Source organism: Olea europaea, unplaced genomic scaffold (assembly GCF_002742605.1).
Source record: "Olea europaea var. sylvestris unplaced genomic scaffold, O_europaea_v1 scaffold2558, whole genome shotgun sequence".
In the NCBI taxonomy this organism is placed as follows: domain Eukaryota; kingdom Viridiplantae; phylum Streptophyta; class Magnoliopsida; order Lamiales; family Oleaceae; genus Olea; species Olea europaea.
Genome location: NW_019243861.1, coordinates 109,754 through 117,156, shown reverse-complemented (window position 1 = coordinate 117,156; position 7,403 = coordinate 109,754). Strand labels below are relative to the sequence as shown.

At 37.3% G+C, this 7,403-nt stretch overlaps 1 long non-coding RNA gene across 1 annotated transcript; it reads left to right on the top strand.

Annotated features, from left to right (window-relative positions):
* Positions 1-5,432: 5,432 nt before the first annotated feature.
* On the top strand, positions 5,433-6,268 carry LOC111382741. The gene is made up of 2 exons (XR_002700601.1): positions 5,433-5,521; positions 5,945-6,268. It is a non-coding gene; the product is annotated as an uncharacterized LOC111382741 (long non-coding RNA).
* The last annotated feature ends 1,135 nt before the right edge of the window (positions 6,269-7,403 follow it).

Genomic DNA, 7,403 nt, shown 5'->3' with positions numbered 1-7,403 from the left:
AAAATTGAAAAGTGGGATCGCTCTGATCGGATGTGCTTGATGATCATGAAACGTTCCATTCCGGAAGTGTTTCGGGGCTCTATTACTGAGAGCGGGAGTGCCAAGAAGTTCCTTGAAGAAATTGAGCAATATTTTGCCAAGAATGAAAAATCGGAGGCGAGTAACCTTTTGGCTAAACTCGTTTCCATGAAGTATAAGGGCAAAGGGAACATAAGGGAGTACATCATGGAGATATCTCACATTGCTTCAAAACTTAAAGGACTAAAGCTTTAGCTGTCTGATGATCTGCTCGTACATTTTGTATTAATCTCGCTTTCAGCATAGTTTAGTCAATTTAAGGTCGGTTATATTTGGGCAATTCAAAGTGAGTTATAACCCTCAGAAGGACAAATGGTCCCTAAATGAGCTTATATCTCACTGTGTGCAAGAAGAAGAGAGGCAACAGTGTGATAAGACTGAGAGTGCTCACTTGGCCTCAACCTCTCAGAACAAGAAAAAGAAGAGAGCTAAGGATGCTGTGGAATGAACTTCTCTGCAGAAGAAGCAGGATAAGGAGTTTACTTGCTACTTCTGTAAGAAGTCAGGACACATGAAGAAGGAGTGTCCCAAATACGCTGCCTGGCGTGTAAAGAAGGGTATGCTTCTAACTTTAGTTTGTTCTGAAGTTAATTTAGCTTCTGTACCTAAGGATACTTGGTGGGTAGATTCTGGTGCTACTACTCATATAAGTATGTCCATGCAGGATTGCCTGTGGAGCCGATCGCCAAATGATGCTGAAAGATTCATCTTTGTGGGCGATGGCAATAAAGTTGCGGTAAAGTCTATAGGGACTTTCAGACTACAATTAAAAACTGGGTTTTATTTGGATTTGTTTGAGACATTTGTTGCATCGTCCTTTAGACGAAATTTAATTTCTATTTCTAGTTTGGACAAATCAGGATTTTCTTGTTCATTTGGAAATAATAAAGTTAGTCTCTATCAAAATTCAAATTTTGTTGGTTCCGGTTATATGATTGATAATCTGTATATACTTGATATTGTTAGTTCCTATAACGAAATATTGCAAACAAGTTCACGTGGTACAAAGCGAAAATTAAGTGAGAATTCTGCCACTTTATGGCACAAGCGTTTAGGTCATATCTCTAAGCAGAGAATTCAGAGGCTTGTGTCGGACGAAATTCTTGAACCCCTAGATTTAACAAACTTCCAAGTTTGTGTTGAGTGCATCAAGGGGAAAAGAACAAACATGAGAAAATTAGGTGCCGAGAGAGCTACAGACGTCTTAAAACTGATACATACTGATATATGTGGGCCATTCCCTACGGCTTCTTGGAATGGACAACAATACTTCATTACGTTCATAGACGATTACTCTAGATTCGGTTACCTATATTTAATACACGAGAAGTCTCAATCCCTGGATGTTTTCAAGTCTTTTAAAGCTGAAATTAAGCTTCAACTTGGAAAGAAAATAAAGGCTATCAAATCTGACCGTGGTGGTAAATACTACGGAAGATATGATGGATCAGGAGAACAACGTCCAGGACCCTTCGCTATTTTCCTCAATGAGTGTGGAATTGTTCCGCAATACACCATGCCGGGCAAACCTAGTATGAATGGTGTTGCAGAATGACGAAACCGAACTCTTAAGGATATGGTAAGGAGTATGATAAGTCATTCCTCCTTACCAGAGTCACTTTGGGGAGAAGCTTTGAAGACCGCAGTGTACATTCTTAACAGCGTACCAAGCAAGGCAGTTGCCAAAACCCCTTATGAGCTGTGGACAGGTAAGAAGCCTAGCATTAAGCACTTGCACATTTGGGGTTGTCCAGCTGAGGCACGGCCTTATAGGCCACATGAAAGAAAACTGGACTCAAGGACGGTTAGCTGCTATTTCGTTGGTTACGCTGAATGCTCTCGGGGCTATAAGTTTTACTATCCCACATCAAGATCCTTCTTTGAAACGAGAAATGTGAGATTCCTTGAGGATATTGAGTTTGGAGGGAAAGGAAACATAAGGAACGTTGTCTTTGAAGAATAATCTGTTATTGACAGCAATCAGGTCTCTGAACCTATTGTTGTTCAAGACACAGTTCTGGCAATAGATGACAATGTTCAGGCTCCTATTCCTAACATTGTTTCAGACCAAGACAACAATGAGATTCTTCCTCAAGCACCACCTATAGAACAAACTCAACAACCTCAAGAAGTGCTATTAAGGAGATCCACTAGGGAGAGAAGAAATGCGATTTCAGATGATTATATCGTCTTTCTTCAAGAACATGAGGATGGCGTTGGTTTAACGGAGGATGACCCGATCAACTTCCATCAGGCCATGCGCAGTTCTAACTCTCAGAAGTAGATTGATGCCATGAAAGATGAGATAAAGTCTATGAAAGATAATGACGTTTGGGATCTCGTCGAGTTGCCTAAAGGTGTGAAGCCCATTGGTTGTAAGTGGATATTTAAAACCAAGAGGGATTCAAGAGGCAGTGTCGAGAGATATAAAGCTCGTCTAGTCGCTAAAGGCTTTACTCAAAAGAAAGGCATAGACTACAAAGAGACTTTTTCTCCAGTATCTTCGAAAGACTCTTTTAGAACAATAATGGCACTAGTGGCTCATTTTGATCTAGAGCTACATCAGATGGATGTCAAGACTGCGTTTCTCAATGGAGACATTGATGAGACAATTTACATGGTACAACCAGAAAGCTTTGTATTAGGAGATCCAAAGTCTATGGTTTGTAAGTTGAAGAAATCCATCTATGGTCTCAAACAAGCTTCCCGTCAATGGTATCACAAGTTCCATCAAATCATTACCTCGTACGATTTTGAGGCAAATGTTGTTGATGACTGTGTATATCATAAGTTCAGTGGGAGTATATATATCTTCTTGGTATTATATGTTGATGACATTCTACTCGCTAGCAGCGATATAGGCTTATTGCATGAAATCAATAAATTTCTGACGAAGAAATTCAAGATGAAAGATCTTGGGGATGCCTCTTTTATATTAGGTATTCAGATACTGAGAAATCGTTCTCGAGGTATCCTTGGACTTTCACAAAAGAGCTTTATCGATAAGGTTTTGAGTAGATTTGGCATGAAAGATAGTAGACCAGGAGACACGCCCATCTCTAAAGGAGACAAGTTTAGTCTCAAACAGTGCCCCAATAATGATCTTGAAAGAGAAGAGATGCAGAAGATTCCCTATGCACCAGTGGTAGGGAGTCTAATGTACGCTCTAATTTGTACTCGTCCCAACATAACATTTATAGTGGGAGTTTTGGGTAGATACTTGAGTGATCCTGGCATGCAACATTGGAAAGCAGCCAAACGCGTGATGCGTTATTTGAGGAGAACAAAAGACTACATGCTTACTTATCGGAGATCAGATAGTTTAGAGATCATATGATTCTCTGACTCCAATTTTGCGGGATGCCAAGATAGCAGACGCTCCACATCAGGCTACATCTTTATGTTGGCTGGAGGAGCTATCTCATGGAAGTCTGCTAAACAGACTCTCATAGCTTCTTCAACCATGGTTGCGGAGTTCATTGCTTGTTATGAGGCATCCAACCATGGAATATGGCTACGAAACTTTGTCACTGGACTACGAGTGATAGATGGCATTGACAGGCCATTAAAGATTTATTGTGATAATAACTCAGCGGTGCTTTACTCCAACAACAATAGGAGTTCGACAAAGTCAAAATTCATTGATATCAAGTTTCTAGTTGTTAAGGAGAGAGTTCAAGATAAACAGATTTCCATAGAACGTATAGGAACAAATTCCATGCTAGCGGACCCACTAACCAAGGGCTTAACGCCGAAGGTCTTTCATGAGCACACTGTTCACATGGACGTTATTTCCGAGGATATTCTAGTCTAGTGGGAGTCAATTTTATGTTCTATATGTTTGCTTTAGACATTAAATTATTTAACCTTCTGCAGAATAAAGTTGATGGCTATGATTCTATTTCTGAGTTTTCTTGTGTTTTCATTGTGCAATGTTTGCATTGCATTAAGGACTTTGGAATGATCTCACTAAAGAAGGACCAGTTGGAAATATGCATGTTTGAGATCACATTTCATGTAAATTTCCATGCTACTCATCCATATTTGATCTGTGCCATTAAGTGTATTAATATGTTGATCATCGTGGTTTAATCACTAATGTATTGTGATGAAAGTTGCGGTGGTTCCATTATTAGTGTATGAGATGGACAAGATTGTTTAAGGAGCAGTCTAATGATAAATAGCATACAGATGCGCACCTAAGGAGTTTTGTAATATAATTGTTTAAGGAATAATATGTAGCCAAGTGGGAGATTGTTAGAAAAACATGATTTTCCTAAATTAATATTGGCAACATATTAATACATATTAACATTTAATATAATGGGCAAAAATCAAGTGGTCTATTTTTTGTATGCCCATAGACTATTCAAATTAATATGGACTAAGTGAGTAGATACCGGCTAATATTACTCTAATTAAGGGATAATGGGAACCTTAATTAAGTAGTATATAAAGGTTATTTTGGTTATGATCCTCAATATACCAAATTATACACTCTTTTTCCTTCTCCCCATCAAGAAGAGAAATCACGGTCCCATTGAGGAATAAGGAGATTTGGTTGAGGAAGATCACGAAACCACCCTCTTCATTTACATTCATTGGTACGTAGTCGATTGTCGCAGTAATTTCGCAACAGTAGGCAATCGTTTACAATGGATACAGGTATATTATCTGAATTTGTGAATCCTAGTAATTTAGCATGATGTTGATCCTAGGATTTAATTTATATTTGGATCTAATTTGATTTTCTAACAAAAATCACTTTATTTGGTGTATATGCTTAATTACATATATAAACTCCGTCCAGTGGATTTTGTAGACATAGATGCAGCGTGAATTTTGTATCTTTGTGTTGCTTTGCATCTTGGGCTCCCTTCCAAGAGTCATTTATCTTTAACAATTTTGCTATAGTGACGAGCTTAATGACATATTCAATGATAGAGGAGACATGTGTCAATACATAATTAAACATTTTGAACAAAAAATAAAATAAAATACAACACTCAATCCTGCCCTGCCACTCCTCCCTGTAACCAATCCCAGTCCAAGGACCATAATTGTTATCTTTAATATTATGTAGTCTATTCCATTACCAAGAAATGATGAAATAATTTTGTTTAGTAACTATTCATAAATTTCAAAGTTTTCTTGTATCTATTTATAGGTTTCACCGGAGACGATAGTGAATTAGAAAAGTTAATACTAAAGTTTAGAAAAGAAAGTATCTTATTCTTTGAATATTATTGACATGTGGGGTTATTTGAATTGTTGCTGTTGAAGGATTGTTATCTTTAGATTCCTTCGATTTATTTTGCAAGTAATGCTTGAATTGCAGGTGAAGACAAACACAAGGGAGTGGCTTTTTGAGAGCATGAGCAAGCTGATTATATGCGGAAATATGAGAGACAGACTGCTCACTTTTGTACAAACCCAAACATGTGTAAGTCAATTTGAATATGTTTCATTTTAGAATGAAAGATGGAATTGGGACTCCAATTCTGTCCAAGTTTCCGAGTTATTTAGTTCATAGTAAGGACTTGGTTAAGGTAAATAAATCCTTCGAGTTTAAAGATTAGTCAAGAAACATTTGAATACATATTTTATACTATAATTTAAGGGCTCCAATTTAAAGTTCGTCACGGATCCTGAAAATTCAAAGTTCAACCTTGCTTAAACTCACCCGCGTTAAACTGTATTTCTGACTCCGTCCCTAGGTCAATTTTCTGTCGGGATTTGATTTTTATTTATTTATTTTTCTTTTCCATGGGGTAGTAGTAATTAAGGTTAGGTTGCTACTTTGCTGTTGGGTATGCCGAATGAAATTGTAGTCACATGCTTAAAACACAATCTCCAAATATTTTAGGTCACCATAGGGTTATTCGGCGGTGCTTTAGCCACAAGTCGACCAACCTAACTCTGTTCCTGATAAGATCCCATTCGAGTTGCAGATTTATAAATGGTTGTAATTGTTTGTAATGGAAACTGAAGGCTGTTGTGTTGTAATTAAATTGATATTGAACAACAGGAAGATTTATATATTTTATACTGAATAAAATGTAACAGAATTATGAGTCATGACAGAGTTTGAAGTGTTTTTAATTAGTATTTTCATTTTGAATTCTATTAATAAAGCCAATTCAATGATCATGGCTGAATGAGAAATCCCAATTTAGTCCAACAGAAAAGACTACTCATTCTTACATTAGAATATCCATACAACTGAAGTGGACATTCTGGTACAATTTTCATTTGGCATCTAAAACTCAAAATATGTTTCGACATAAATAGAATTTCACACACTCCGTCCCCTGATATTTCTAAAGAGAAGAAAACTGGAACTGATATAATCTTTAAATGGACAAACAACCTGTTGTACTGAAGATTTTTTACTCAACGTGAGCACTTAAAAATAGAAGTTACACAGGTCCTCTTTAAATAGGAAAAACATATAGTGAAACAAATAAAAACTATTTTGCACAAAAATCTCTAAAAAAAATTCAAACTTTAAACTGATCTGATCTTTTTGCATCCTTCTTGAATCTGATGCTGTTTTTCATGCCAGATGTGTTGCATCTCGTTGGATAAGCATTTTGGTTTGAACTAGTCATCCTTGGTTTCCTTTATCACTCAACTTCTCTGAACATGTGGCCTTATCACTTTGAATGAGAGGATCTTCTTCCTTATCTCTCCAAGATTGTAGGGACTCCTTGTAACTCCATTTATCCTCACAAAGATTTGTATTTCCAACCTGTAAAGTGCTACTAATACCCTTCCAAAAAACTGTGCTGGGGGCTAAGGCAGAATTTGGTGCAGAAATAATGGAGAGCGGCTTTGGACATTGGTTTGGTGAACAAATCAGCTAGTTGTTCTGTTGTGGAGATATGTCGAGTGACAAGTAGACCAAGAGCAACTCGTTCGCGCACAAAATGATAGTCCAGTTCGATGTGTTTACTACGAGCATGAAAAACTGGATTAATTGTCATGTGGAGAGCACTGATATTGTCACAGTATAACGTTGGGGGATTGGAAAGTGGAATGCGTAAATCTTTGAGAATGAAAGTCATCCATGTTAGTTCTGCTGTTGTATTGGCCATGGTACGATATTCAGCTTCAGTGCTAGAGCGAGAGATTGTATTCTATTTTTTGGCACACCAAGATATGAGATTTTGACCAATGAAAGTGCAATATCTAGTGGTGGAGCATCTTGTTGTAGGACAACCAGCCCAATCTGCATCTAAAAAAGCACACAGATGAAGTGAAGTATTTGATGTGAAATATAAACCTAAGTGAATTGTGCCCTTGACATAACGGAGTATACGTCA